The sequence below is a fragment of the Bos taurus genome, chromosome 16 (assembly GCF_002263795.3).
Source record: "Bos taurus isolate L1 Dominette 01449 registration number 42190680 breed Hereford chromosome 16, ARS-UCD2.0, whole genome shotgun sequence".
Lineage (NCBI taxonomy): Eukaryota > Metazoa > Chordata > Mammalia > Artiodactyla > Bovidae > Bos > Bos taurus.
This window is the reverse complement of record NC_037343.1, coordinates 42,191,989-42,207,187: the sequence shown is the minus strand read 5'-3', so window position 1 is coordinate 42,207,187 and position 15,199 is coordinate 42,191,989. Positions and strand designations below refer to the sequence as shown.

General features: G+C 53.5%; 1 protein-coding gene across 2 annotated transcripts in view; it reads left to right on the top strand.

Moving 5' to 3' along the window:
* The first annotated feature begins 2,930 nt into the window (after window positions 1–2,930).
* DISP3 (dispatched RND transporter family member 3) overlaps window positions 2,931–15,199 on the top strand; it is a 58,136-nt gene continuing 45,867 nt past the window's right edge. For both annotated transcript variants that reach the window (XM_059875537.1, XM_005216984.5), the window contains exon 1: window positions 2,931–3,155. The gene's annotated coding sequence lies outside the window, so the exon portion shown is untranslated. The remainder of the gene's footprint in view (window positions 3,156–15,199) is intronic.

Genomic DNA, 15,199 nt, shown 5'->3' with positions numbered 1-15,199 from the left:
TGGTAAGGGATAGAACAGAAATATGGCTTTACTGAGGGTAGTAGTATCAGAGGCTGGGCTCAGAGGCCCTGCTTCAGATACAGTTGGAGAGAAAATAGAAATAAAGGGATCAGAGCTAAGGACAAAGCAGCCCTTTATGGCCCCATCTCCTAACAAAAGAAGGCTTTTCAATTAGTCGTGAAGACAGAGAATAGGGGAAGCAGCTTATCAGCACCAAGAGGCATTTAAATCAGACCTGGAAGAACTTTCAACAGCCAGGGCTGGGGGTGGAGGGCGGGGCAGAGGAACATCAACCCTCATTCTCTGCAGCCTTGAGGTTGGGTGGGTCATTTGACTACTGGAGTCATCTTTAAGTAATACCTGAGTGAAAGAGGGCTTCAGGGAGTTGCCCTGATGCTGGGCAGGGATCTTTGGGTCCAGCATTCCTAGGCTCCTATAAAGAAGCATCCTCTCCTGGAATAGAGGGAAGGGAGTCTGAGGATGAGGTGCCAGGAGGGAATTCTCATGACTTTCCACACCAGCGCCAGCTCCTGCTGCCACCACCAGTTCCACTTTATGGCAGGCATATTTCAAAGGCCCGGTTCCATTTGCATTTTTAAAACCCCGCTGATGGCCTGAGAAAATTGCATCCTTCCAGTGTTCCTGGGTACTACACTCCCCACCTCCTCCTCCACTCCACTGAGCCTCTGCCTCTGTACCTTCTGTTTGTAGAGGATCCCCCATCAAGGGCTTAGCAAACCCAGTTGCCACTGCAGATCACCTGGAGGTCCTAGAATGCCAGGGAGGGCTCTGAGGAGGGTGTGACCAAGGTGGCCACAGCTGTGCCCACATAGACAGCATGAAGGTAGGACCCAAATCTGCTAAAATTAGTTCCCAGGGAAGTGAGGGCTGTGTCCCCAGGCATGGGCTGAGGGTGGCACATGGGGCGCATCAATGTCACTCCCTGTGGACTAGTCCGACTGGGAGGAACAACAGTGCCACAGGCTTGGAGAACTTTGAGGAGATTCCTGGAAGCAGCTTTCAAACCAGTGGAAAAGAGTAAGCCATACACCCAGCAAAGAAAACCCTTTGCTCTCAGCTGGGCTTGGGAACACACTTTGTGTCTCCCCTAGTGCTCCCTTAAAAACGAATCTTTTCCTTGTTCTCCTTCCTCCCACCCTCTCCCATGGCACCGGGTTCTTTGCCTTCCCTCGGATGTGGCTAGAGGGGCCAGAGGTTTGCATGGCCGTGCTGAGTCTGTTCTTCTGTGCTCATGTGTCAGATTTGGCCTCTGATCTGGGGGCTGTAATACACACACACTCTCCACTTCTCCGGAGAGGTCTCCTGTCTCTCCCTGCTCACAGCTCAGGGTGGTACCCTTAAAACAGGAGCTTTCCTAAACCCTAATGTCTTCAAGGCCAGATGGGACCACTGTGAGTTCCCTGATAGCCTTGGCCAGCCTGGCAATGACTCCCGAGACGATCCTGAGTACATAGGGAGTGAGTGCTGGGGTAGGGACACCCGCTCGGGCCATTTGCTTTTGCATAGATGAGCTCTCAGGGCATCCAGAATCATAAATACCAATGTGTCCAGTTGGCAGTCAGCCAGTGGGTACAGCTAGGAGGCTGCACACCAGAGAGACAGAGCAGGGGTGGCAGATGAGGAACAAACAGAAGCTCCACTCAGCCCTGTGGCATTAGAGGTGCTCCCAGTTTGGTTTTCTTCTTTTAAAAAGAAGGGCTGTGGAATGGACATGGGTTGAGCATCTACCTGTGGGTATGGGCTCCCTGGTGCTTCATTTTAGAATTCAACCCTGTTTCTATCTGCCCCATAAGCTAGGAACTTCCTAGAGGCAGCCTGGGTTGGGAAGATCCCCTGGAGAAGGAAATGGCAACCCAGTCCAGTATTCTTGCCTGGAGAATTCCATGGACAGAGGAGCCTGGCAGGCTATACAGTCTATGGGGTCGCAAGAGTCCAACACAACTTAGCGACTAAACGACCACCACTTTCTAGAGGCAGGGGTTGCCTTTCTCCCACCTCTGCATTTCCTGTTTTGCTCTCAGCATACACTCAGAGGATGTATGATAAACACCTGGCTCACCCCTCACACAACAGAAACAATGGCTTCCCTTCTTTCGAGCTTCAATAAGTAAAACCCCTCCAGCCCACCGCTGGGGGCTGGCAGCGGGTCCTGTTTTGAGGCATCTCCCCGCCTTGGTTCTCCCTGGGTGGCCCCAATGTCAATGTCCGCTGAGTATTTCTCTACTGATGCAGAGAAATGAGCCAGGCAATAGGTCTGGCCCCTTCTCCTTATGGCCGGTGAACGAGGGGGTACAGGCAGATCGTGAACTAAAGCTGGAGGGAAGCCCGGTCCGGGAGCTGGCATGGCTCTGGGCTCTAGTGCCAGAGAGGTGAATGGAGGAGAGAGGAGGGGACGGTGCCAGGAGCCTGGGTTTGGCAGCTCCCTCCGGAGAGGACCTGGGGATGCCCTCGAATGTCCAGGAGGCTGGTGACCTGCCAAGACTGGGCGGACGGGGAGAAGAGTGCAGGCGGGGAGAGAGGTGGGAACCTAGGAAAAGGGGCAGCGGCCGGGTAGGGGGCCGGGTCTGGGCCCTTTGCAGAGTCGAGGGTTGACCCACAGGGGTCGCTGCGCCGCTCGCAGCCCCCTCCTGCGGGTTTTGGGAGCCCGGTTGTACCATCGCGCGGCTCTCGCAGGGGGAGCGGCGGCCACGGCGGCGCCTGGCGGCGGGCTTCGGAGACAGCAGCACGCGGCGGAGCGCAGGCCCTCGTCGGCTACTGACGCAAAGCCCGGCGGCGTGGAGGCCGGCGGCGCCAGGGTCTGGGGGGCGGCGCGGCACCAGAGCCTACCCTTCACACCCCCGCGCCCGGTGGTAGGAGCCCGGACCCAAACAAAGGCGGGCGGCGAATAAAAGGCGGCGGCAGCAAGCTGAGCTCCGGATTGCGCGCTGGGGAATGAGACACACACCCGGCAGTGCACCGTCTGTGCGCTCTGGAGCGGAGCGGGGAACCCTGGTCTCTCGCAGCTCTTAAGAGCTTCTCTCTGCGACTCCCGAGACGGGACAAGTCCGCACGGCAAGGTGGCCGCAGCCCTGGGCCCCTCCGGTGTGTCTCCCTCCCGCGCCCGCGGCTCAACCAGCTCAGCTTGGCCAGCCGAGGTGAGTGCGACGGCCGCTGGGCACCATCCGTCTCGGAGCTGGGGAGTGCATGGCTCGGAGGGGGGCTGTGTCATCCGCGCCGCCCCCACCCTGGCCTGCGCGGGTCTGTATGTGAAGTTCTCCCGCTGTCCAGCCAGCCCGGGAGGAGGGCCTTGGACCCTCCGGGAAAGCCAGTTGGTAGGGGGCAGAGCCCAGAGCTAGCCCTCGCCCCCCGCGGCCGAGCTCCAGCTCCGCACCAACTCCCCGCGGGACCCTAGCACCAGCCAGGTTAATGTCCACAAACAGCGAGGCTTCCGACCTCTAGTCCCCTGCAAGTCCCCGCGGGAGTACAACTGATTCCAAAAGTTGAGCATCAGCCTGAAGCCGCCAGGGATCAGGCTCTCACCCAGTTGGAGCTCACGAAGGGGGTTGGGAAAGGTTAATGACCTCCTCTCCAGCCACTTTCTGCCAGAGCACACTAATGCTCTCGGCGGGACATTCTCGGAGTCCTCGGGCCCAATTAACCTGGCCACAGGTCCAGTCCGGAGCGCGGGAGCTCTGGGGCACACCTGATGGGCGTTGGAAGCTGAGCGCGAGAGGGTTTGCGGGCTCTGCCGAGAGCGCTAATGAGGGTGGAGATGGGGTGGGCAGCCGGGCTGTGGTGGTGGAGCTGAGGGCCTGGGAAAGATTCTCGGCGCGAGTGGCGCCCACTCTTGTGAGCCAACCCCGCAGTGGGAGAACTTTTCCCAACTCCCCGGGAGGCCCGCAGCTGGGCTAGGAAGGCGCCTCCGAGGAGCCGTCCTTTCCTCGCCTCCTCTCTGCTGCACGGTTTGGCCCTACGTTCCTCTTGAGACTGGGCGCAGGTCCCGCCCGTAGAGGCCCGGGGTCAGTACCGCGGACAGCGCCTGGAGGCGGCCTTGGAGACTCACAACCCCGTCTCGCGCGCCCACGTGCCACGGACCCAGGCACACACCAACGCAGAGTCCATGCACACACGCACACCGATCTACCCGCAAACCACACACCTATAAACAATCCCCGCACAGATTCATAGTCCACTCACGCAATGTACATCCACCCACACTCCACACAGTCCGCACACACAGGGAAGATTCACCAGCACGTGGACACACACATTTTCTCACAAGCACCAGCAAGCAGAGAAATGTCTTCACTCAGGTCCTGCTGTTTCCGGACATCTAAGCCTCGGACTCCAGATCTCATCTCTGGCTACTCACAGGGATGCCCAGTGATCGCCCCCTCCTGCAGACACAGCCCCCCACCCCTACCCCACAAATGCACACACACCCTTTGGGGGAAAGCAGCAGGTCACAAAGCAAGCCCTCCCCTCCCCCTTCTCCAATGCAGACCTGGTCAGGAACCAGGGTGTCTGCTGAATGGAGGGCGTAACCTGGCCCAGTGGAAGCTGCAGACAGAAGCCCAGCCTTACAGAATCTTGGTACTGGGCTCAGAGTCCATTTTGCTCAGCTCACCACCTTCATGCCTGCTCCCCTTTCTTACTCCAGACAAAGCTTCTGCAACCAAGGTCCACACCCCGTCTCTCTGCATCATTCTTTGTTTGCACTTTCTGTCTCTTTGTTTCCCTGTTCTCTTCCCCTTCCCTATGTTTATCTCCCCCCTCCCCCCACCACTGCCCTCTTTGTCTTTCCCAATTCTTCTTTCCCAGCTGCCTTCACTCTCTCCTTAACTTTCCTGCAGCCTGGGCCTGATCCAGTCAGTCTTTGCTCCAATGCGGAACGGCTGACCCTTAGGGGGAGCTGACTCCATTCTCTAAGTGGACTCCATGCCCCCATACCTCTGACCCTCCTCCCCATGGGGAGTTCTGCTCCCTCCCTGAGGAAATCCCCAGAGCCAGACACCCCAGATCCCTCTCAGTCTTCGAGGGGCCAGGATTCTTCAGTTCTGGAATCACAGCAAGTCCCTTAAAATCCAGAAACTGAGCTGAGAGAGGAAGAATCCAAGTGAAGTGGTAGAAGGAGTAGAAATAGGGGGCCAGTCCTAAACTCAGCTTGGCCACAGGCTCCCAGTGCGTCCTTGTGCAAATGCCCTTCTCTGAGCCTTAGGCTTTCCCGTCTATACAAGGATAGGCTGGTTGAGGTGACCTTCAAGCATCCCAGTTTGGCCCTAATAATGTGGGACATTGGTGTTTCTTTGAGTCTCTTGAGTGTGAGTGGGACTGAAAATTATGATTCTAACCCCAGAGTTTATGGTAGTTTTCCCCTTCTTCAGAGCATTCACCACCAGTGAAGGCATCCTGTCCCCTGAGCAACAGATGTTCAGATGACTTCCTTTGTAGGACCAGAGATGTCAAGTAATATTCATGAGGTCACAATATTCAAATGGTCACTGAAGTGCTATTTCCACTGGGCCAGGCATTGCTTCTATGTCACTTTATCCTCTGCATAAACCCCTGGTTCTGCTGGTGGAAGATTAGTGAATGAACGAATAAATGAGTAGAAAAGTCAGGACTAAAACCTGGATTGCCCGACCCTCAGGATCTTGGAATTTTGGTTTAAGCCCTTTTCCCTGATAGTTTTGGAGAAGGAAATGGCAACCCACTCCAATATTCTTGCTCGGGAAATCACATAGACAGAGGAGCCTGGTGGGGCTACAGTCCTTCTGGCCACAAAAGAGTCGGATACAACTTAGTAACTAAACGACAGCCCTCATCCCCTCTTTTCCACTGCCACTCACCTGGTCATTCAAAGGCAGATGGAATTGTCTAAGACCCTTCCTCCCTTAAGGCAGACTCTAGGCTGGTTGCAAATGACCACAGAGACGTGACTGCCTTGCTGAGAGCAGCTTTAGAGGCTGTTCCTGGTGGGTAGAGGCTTGGCCATCAGCTCCAAGTCCCAAAGACGCCACCAAGTAGGCTGGCTGTGGGCAGCTGGCCAGGATCTGCAGCCGGGAGGGAAGATAGTCATCGCTACCATTTGGCTGAGCAACCCTTTCTCACAGCCCCATAAGCTGGGGACTGCAAAAATCACCTTTACAGATGAGCAAAGCAAGATGTTAAAAGATGAGGTGGTTTCCCTAAGGGCAATCAGTAAGCCCACTCTTAGTCATAAAAATAGGCACCCCAAAATGGTGGTGGTGGTGGCAGTCATTGATACTGATGTTATTGGTATTGATAATGTTGTTAGCTCTATGATGACTAGAAACTCTGATTTGGTTATTTGGTCCCTTTTCCCCCTCTCCCCTCTTTTCTCCCACCGGAACCTCTTACACTCTTCCCCCACCCGCGTATGGAGAAGCTGAGGGCTGGGACAGTGAGGCAGGGGTGTCTGATTGCCTGTTACTCTTAGTCAAGGCAGAGGGCTCATTATTTGAAATCTTCCTCCTCTTGCCCACCCTCCCCCAACCTGAGCGTGTCTCCTGCCAGAGAAGCCTGGAGCGGTGTCAGAGTCTGTCAAAACACCCTTCCAAGCTGGGTTCTAAACGCAAAGCCCAGGGAAAATAAATAAAGAGGGCAGTGTTGGCCCAAAATAGAAACACGCACCAACTCACAAATACGCATGTTTTCCAAAAGTCGCATTTCACAGGCAAGACAGTGCGATGCTCGCTCCAGCTGCTCGACTAAGGCTGGAGGCAGGGATGCTGCCAGAACTGGTCCAGGAAAGGTGGCAGAACCTCCCGCAGTGAGCTCAACTCTCTGCCTGGCCATGGGGGAGACCAGACGGCTGCTCCCGCTCCACACCAGCTGGAAGGTAGATGGGTGGGAGGACTGTGATGGATGTGTCTGTGGTAGTCAGGACTCTGGAAATGAGCACCAAACAGGACTGATGGCCTTGCTTCCTCTGCTTTACAGTGGGTGCAGCAGGCTTGTAATAGCAGTCCCGATAATAACTGCCTTTCACTGAGTATCTACTGTGTGCCACATGCTAAGTGTTATACTCGATCTGTCTCAACCTCACAATCATCTCATGGCATATGGATTGTTATCCCCATTTAATATGTGGGGAAACCAAGGTTCAGAGAAGTGAAGAGGTTTGCTTAAGGCCACACAGCTAGAAGGGGCCAACTTGGGGTCAGATTTTCATCTGCGTGAACCAAGAACCCTTATTTTGTCCAGTACCCTGCGTTGTTTTAGGGCTTCCCTGGTAGCTCAGCTGGTAAAGAATCCGCCTGCAATGCAGGAGACCCAGTTTGACTCCTGGGTCGAGAAGATCTGCTGGAGAAGGGATAGGCTACCCACTCCAGTATTCTTGGACTTCCCTGGTGGCTCAGCTGGTAAAGAATCTGCCTGCAGTGCAGGAGACCTGTGTTTGATCCCTGGGTTGGAAGATCTCCTGGAGAAGGGAACGACTACCCACTCCAGTATTCTGGCCAGGAAAATGCCATGGATCATATAGTCCATGGGGTTATAAAGAGTCGGACATGACTGAGCAACTTTGACTTTCTTCCTGCATAGTTTCTGCTATTCATTCAGTATATATTTTTTGTCAAGAAACCCATGAATGTGATGATTTTCAAAAGAGTGTAAATTCCTCTGCCGGTTGGGTCAGGTGTAAGGGTGGAGTTTAGCTTTGGCCATCCTAGGCTTGGTATTCAGGGCTTCTGGACTGGGGCTGGGACTGGGTCTTAACCTTTACATCTTGGATTCTGTCCCCAACCATGAGAACCCAGACCTGTCTGCCTGGGGGATAGGCTCAGGCAGGAGCCCCACTGTGAAGCCTGGACTATGAAAAATGATTTAACTCAAGAGATTAGGGCTGCAAGAGGTGTCTGTAGACGGGAAGTTATTTCAGAGAGGGTTAGTGAATTGCCCAGTATCACACAGCATGTTGGTGGCAGAGCCTGAATCTCAGAATCCCAGGCTTGTGTGCCATGTGGCCAGGCTAGACTCCTTGAGTGTATGGGAAGCACCCATTGAAGGGGGTTGAACAGGTGCAGGCAGTTAACATAACATTCCCTTCCAAGCACAGAGGTGAGATGTAGCCGGTTTTCACTGCCAAGTCTTCTGCTCCACATACCCCTGATATCAGGACTAACCCTGCTGATTTGCGCAGGTGCCTGCATTCATCCACGTGAACAATGGCACGGGAAGGTACAGAATATTTGCCACAAGTTAGGCACTCTGCTGAAAGCTTTGTTGTTGTTTAGTCACTAAGTCATGTCTGACTTTTGCAACCCCATGGACTGTAGCCCTACAGGCTCCTCTGTCCATAGGATTTCCCAGGAAAAAATACTGGAGTAGGTTGCCATTTCCATCTCCAGGGCATCTTCCCAATCCAGGAACTGAACCTGAGGCTTCTGCATTGGCAGGCGGATTCTTTACCTCTGAACCACCAGGGAAACTTATCATGGGCTAATTGATGTAATCCCCACAACAACCCTGGAGGTAGGTATGCTTATTCTGCTTTGCAATTGAAGGACCCAGGCTTGAGAGGTTGACTTACTTGCCCAAAGCCACACAGCTAGGAAAGAGGCAGATGGAGCCCTGCAGAGGCTGCACTAGCTGGTTTATTCTGGTGGTTAGAGGGAGAAGGTTTGAAATCAAAGCCATGGGGAAGGAGAAGCTGATGGGCAGCAGCAGGCTATTTATGTTATACCTCCAGGCCTTGTCATGCTTGCTGGCATTAGTGCTGGCAGAAGCTGCTGCTGCTGCTAAGTCGCTTCAGTCGTGTCCGACTCTATGTGGCCTCATAGACAGCAGCCCACCAGGCTCCCCCATCCCTGGGATTCTCCAGACAAGAACACTGGAGTGGGTTGCCATTTCCTTCTCCAATGCATGAAAGTATAAGTGAAGTCGCTCAGTTGTGTCCGACTCTTAGCGACCCCATGGACGGCAGCTTACCAGGCTCCTCCGTCCATGGGATTTTCCAGGTAAGAGTACTGGAGTGGGTTGCCATTGCCTTCTGCGGCAGAAGCTGAGCCTCTACCAAAACCTGGAAGGAAGAAGCCCAGCAGAGGGTCCTGGGCCCAGCTCCTGGTATGCTAGTGAAGCGGAGGGTCTGGATATGTTTCTCCTTGAACTCAAGGGAAAGAGCCTGCTAGGCTTGTGGAACCCCTGTAGACACCCTTCGTTCTGGCATCCTGCTTTCTCTCCTTGCTCCTCCCTCTGAGGGAAGTAGACTGAGAACCTGGGAAATTTGGAAAGGGCCATGGGGTGGAGATTAGAGTCTTGCTGTATCAGTGAACTTGACCATTGGGAATGAGGAGGTGGTGGGGACAATGGGAAGGATTGGCTTGAATTTAGATGCCAGCAGGTACCATCCAAGTCTCTTATAGGGAGCATTCCTTGGAATTGGGAAATGACGACCTGGGAGACAATGTCCAGAGGCTTAAATCTCCTCTACCAGAAAAAGCCTTCTCCTTAATCCCCCACCCCACAAATGTCTACCTGAGCACCCCACTGTGTGCTAGGCATGCAGAAGTGGAAAAACTTCAGTCTCTGTCCTTGCAGAGCCCACCAGAGTCTCCCAGGCCTGCCCCACACCCCCTGCCTCGACCAGAGGTGATGGGTAAGTGAGAGGTCACTCAGGTTCCCCAGCAGAAGTGGAAGAGGGACCCAAGTGTCCTCTGGGGCTCAGAGAACATGATCCAGGCAAGTGGTCACTTCACAGTGAGAAGGAAATTTCCTCTGAGTGGCATCTGGGTGCCCTCCCCGGCTTGATGTCTTGGTGGGAGAGGGGGCGTGGTAGCGAAAGCTCATTCCCACCCAGCCATCTGCTCGAGGCATCCAGCACACACACTGGCACCTGGATGATGTGTCCTTTGCCAAACCTTGTTAATAGAGGAGACATGACTGCCAGCTGGAAGCCACTCCTGTCATGAAGGAGAATGTGGTGATCTTGTTGTCTCGGGGGAAGGCAGCTTAAATGGGCTCGGAGTTGGAACGGTTGTAGCAGACTAGTGTTCCTAGGATGTTTGGGGGAGGAGTGTTTCATCCCTGTCTCCCCACGGTATCGGCCTTTGCACTGTCCTGGAGGATTTCTCCTGTTCTTAGTTGGGAGAGTTCTGCAGGGTGATCACCTGGTGATAATGACAATTATAATAATGGCTGACATATTTTGACTGTTTACTGCCTGCCAGGCTTCGGGCTTTGTAGGTATTATCTTAGTGCATCCTCACACCTGCTCTATGAGATGCAGGGCTGCTGCGGCTGCTAAGTCGCTTCAGTTGTGTCTGACTCTGTTCGATCCCATAGACGCCAGCCCACTAGGCTCCTCTGTCCCTGGGATTTTCCAGGCAAGAGTACTGGAGTGGGTTGCCATTGCCTTCTCCGGATGCAGGGCTAGGTCTCTTCGATTGTGTCCTACTCTTTGCCACTCTATGGACTGTAACCTGCCAGGCTCCCTTGTCCATGGGATTCTCCAGGCAAGAATACTGGAGAGGGTTGCTGTGCCCTCTTCCCAGGGGATCTTCCCAACCCAGAGATCAAACCCAAGTCTCTTAGGTCTCCTGCATTGGCAGGCAGGTTCTTTACCACTAGTGCCACCTGGGAAGCCCTGCTCTATGAGATAGCTACCATTATTATTCTATTTTAAGGATGAGAACTGTGAAGCATAGAGAGACTAAAGAGATTGCCAGTAAGCCTCAGAGACAGGACTCAAACTGAGGCAAGCTGGACTCAGTACCACGATCATGACCGCCATAAAATGACTGAGGCTCACACTTTGGCCTTGATTTGGGTCCTTGCAGATGAACAGGACTGAAATCAAACTACCTTTTGGATCCTTCAGTAATCTGGGTAGTTTGTACCTGTGGGCTCGGGCTGAGTCCTGGTTGACAGGGTGACATGGATTGACCATTTGCTCCTTGACAGCCAACTCACTGAACGGATCACTTTTCAGAGATCCAGATGCAGGCAACATCTGGCAGACTGGCAGGGTTATTCTGGCTTTCATCCAGAAGTTTCCCCTTTTCATACCATGTCGATACAGCTGGGACTTGCATCCCTCTGGACATAATCATATGTGCGAACTTTCTGTTTGAAATACTGTTTGCTGGTTTTTAAAACATCATCTTGTGACTTCACAAAGGCAGGATGTTGGTTTTGGTTCTTCTCTGCAATCTGGGCCTGAGAGACATTCAGCTAAGCTAGAGAGAAATCAGGCTTTGATTTCTCAGCAGCCAGAGTAGGGGAGGGGGAACCCTTCCTTTCTCCAACCGGAGAAGCTGGGAAGAGGCTGGCTGCAGAAGGGTGTTACAGGTTAGTAGCTGCTGCATGTTCCCTGCAAGGGTTCCTGACTTGGTGACCTGCTCTTCCAGAGGCTTCGAGTGGGTGATTTCAGAGTAACGGAGTTAGGAATTTGTGATGAAGAGGGCTGTGTCAGCTGAGGGCACTCTTGGGCATTAATGAGAGTGAAAAGAAATCTGTGGTGGGAAAGTTCCTGGAGCCTTGGGGAGGAAAGGAGTTCAAGACGTCCCAGAGTGAAGATAATGATGGTTTAACAGAAAGTCCTTAGCAAGTACCAATAAGTGAGCAAATGAGGTTGACAAGTGAATGAGTGAATGAGTATGTAAATGTGTTCATGATGAGTGGGGCTGATGGACTTTGACTTCAGCCTGGATTTGGCAGGATCTGACCCCAAGTACTGACAAGGCAAAGAATACTGTTCTTGTCCACTGGAAGACCCTTCAGCTCAGGATTAGGCAGAGGTAGTCTGGCTGAATTCTTGAACCTTGCCCTCTCACTACATACCCCTCCCCCACCCTGTCCTGCAGGACCCTCTGACCCCTGGGCTCCTCTAGTTCCCGGCTGTGGCAAGGCCTGGAACTCAGGAGACTGCAAAGCTGATGCAGGCTGCAGCCCCAGCACCCCCAAAAGTCTGCAGCTCTCTTCACCTTCCCAACTGCTCCCCCAGCCCTGAGCCACCCCCTCTTCTCTGTTATCACAGTTCTGTGTCCTGGCTTTTTGAGGACTCCAAAGTAAGAGAACTAGGAAATAACTGAAATCTCATTTAGTCCAGACCTCCCATTTTACAGAAAGGCAAACTGAGGCTCTCGAAGGAATAAAGACTAGCCCCAGGTCACGAGTGAATAGGACTGAGCCCTATTATTGTGGGAGGATTTGAGGAAGGTTCCTGTGAGAGCTGGGATAACACTGCACCATTGAGTGGGGTTGGAGGGGGACAGAAGGGGCTGGAGATTCTGGGGCTTGGGTGGTTTTGTCAGGTTTTTCCTGGCTCCTGGGGCCAGGAGCAGCAGTTATGAGTTCCTGGGACCTTGAATCTCCCAAATGTTTCATGGGAGAGGCAGCAGAGTTGGGGAGAGGTGCTACTTGGGGGTCTGCTCTCCTCTTGGACCTTCTGCTCTAGCAGCTCATCTCCAGCCCTCCATTCCTGTCTCCACAGGCAGCTGCACCATCATGGCAGGTGGGCTGAGGGCCAGCGTCAGACCCTCCCTTCCCACACTGCCAGGGCCTCTGTTCTGGTCCCAGGTGTGTAGGGTACCAAGTGTACCTCCCTCTCCACTATATGCACTTGAGCTGTCAATCAGCAGGATAGCCAGGAAGCCCTTCCCCTGTGCAGGCACTGAAGGTATGTTTCCATCTGGACACCCGAGATGGACACATGGACAGAGGAGCCTGGGGCTACAGCCCCTCGGGTTGCAAATAGTCAGACACATCTAAAGTGACAGCACACGCACCCAAGGTGGTGAAGTTGGGAGTCAGCCCTGGGTGCTTTTTCTCTCCTCCCTTCCCTGGAGCCAGGGTTGTGCCTGTGGCCAGAATGACTCCTGGGGACAGACACTGGGGTGGAAGGTGGGGGGATATGTCCCTGCACCAGTGGAGATTGGGAAGGCTGACTCTAGAACTCTTGAGAGTTTCCAACATGTGAGACTCAAAACCTAAGATAGTGAGACTGGGACTGAGCTTATCAGAAATCAGATTCAAATAACTCCCTTTACTTCTTTTAGCCTTAGTTTTCTTGTTTGCAAATTGGAAATAGTTCCTGAGACGAGAAAACCTGTGTGAAAATCATCTACAAGCTCTAAGTTGCTGCAGAGATGCAGCATCATTCAATCCCTCAGGATGAGAGGATCAAGGTCAGGATCAAGGCTGGGAATGTGAGCGCCCCGGCGGTTGCCAGCATCTCCTTGATGTGCGCTTTCATTGGGTGCTGGCCTCCTGGGCTTTCCTCTAGCCCTGGCAGCAGGGGCTAGGGGTGCCCCCAGTGCTCAGAAGGGGAGGTTCCTCCTAAGGTTCCTCACTTTCTTTCTGAGCAATGAGGCTGGGGGTAGAGCCCCTTCCTAGAACTCCATCCCTAACTAGTTGTAGTGTCCCGCATTCCCTGCCATGGGTTTGAGCACTTTGCAGTGTCTGCTTTCTTTCAGGTTTCAATTTACCCTTAAGCTTTTCTTTCATGGTATGGGGCCAAGAAGAGTCTTTGCAGTGTCCCCAGATCCACAGATGAGATCTGGGTGTGTATGGTGAGGGGAAGACGGGGCAGTGGTCTCTGGAGCTTTCCCCAGAGCTAAGAACTGGCAGGTTACCACCTACTATGTCCCAGCGAAGCTGACGGCATCCACCCAGCATATGTTATTTGGCCTTTCCTGCTTCTTGGCTTGATGTTTTATCAGGACCCCACAGTGTGCCCCCACCCAGTTATACATTAACTTCTGAATAGGGATGAAGGGGACCCCCTTCTCCTTTCCCCGTCTCCCCATCTTGGGCAACAGCTAAGAATCAGAGGGTTTAGAGAGCATTTCTCCCTACCCACCATCTGACAGATGGGGGACCACCCAGAGATGTTCAGTGACTTGTTCTAGGTAACGCAGCAGGCTGGTGGCAGGGCAGGTCCCACTGCTGCCCCAGGACCCATCCTCTGCTGATGCCTCCTCCCTTGTCCCTGAGCTTCAGCTCACAGGAAGCGCTGGCTGGAGCTGGAGAGGAGACACAAGGGGAATTGTTTTACATTTTTGTTAATCGGGTCTCAGAGAGAGAGAAGGGCTCTGAGCTCATCAGCCAGGAAGGAATCCAATTTGGCTTTTATGACCATGGTTATTGGTTGTATTTTGTGGGGATCTTTTTATTTTTTATTAATCCAGCAGTCTGGGGGCTGGGGAGTGGACTGGTTGCTGGGCCCCTTGGGCCCTCCTGCTTTCTTGGAGTTCCAGGCAGCAGCCAGGGGGAGAGGTGGTGGAAGAAGCAACCTGGACAGTTGGGTCCAGGCATGCAGTGGGGGGTTTTCAGGAACCTTCTGATCCTTCAGGTGAGGGGTGTCTGGGGGCCTGGCTGTATTTCACAGATTCTGTAAATATTGCTGGTTTTATTAAGCTTTTGTGTCTTGTTCTCAGAGATGCAAGACTGCTTGGTGGGTCTGGGCCTTAAAGCCTGAGTTGTGCAGGCAGAACAGAGTGGGGAGGGAGGGACAAGAGTGGGTCAGTGGGTGAGATACTCTGAACAGTGGAGCTCAGTGGCTAAAAGGACAGGCTCTGACTTGGGCCAGCAGAGGCTCAGGTCTCAGCCCGCTCCTGAAAACTGCCTTATAGAGCTGAGGCTGGGTCAGATGAGTCCACAAGCAAAGCACCGGTGCCAGCACACAGCAGCTTGGTGCTGTGCCAGCCCCTTGCACAGGGTCTTCTCTTTTCTTTCGCTGCCTGGCCCCACCAGGAAGAGCTGGATGGCAGACCTGAATGTCATCATTTCTTCCCTCCCAGGGCCAGAGGAAGGGGCACTTTGTTGGAGGACTGAGTCCTGGCCAGAGATCCAGAAGCCTGAGTCCATCCTCAGAGTCAGGGGCAGGCAGGACTAGCCTGAGGAGAGGCTAGTGTGAGCACCAGCAGGGGGAAGGCCAAAGGCAAAGTCATCTGATGGAGGAAGCCACTGGGAACTGGGAGGGTGGCCAAGGCAGCAGGGTATTGCACAGAATAGTCCTGAACCACCTCCAAAAGAATCACATGGGAGGTGGTATAAATGCAGGTTCCTGGGTACCACCCCCAAGCATGATTGATGGGATCTAGTACCTGGCCCAGGAGTTTGCATTTTAACAAGCCTGCCAGGCTTCTGATCCATATTAAAGCCTGAGGCTGATGTGTGTGTGTGTGCATGTTAAGACACTTTAGTCGTGTCCAACTCTTTGCAACCCTATGGACCA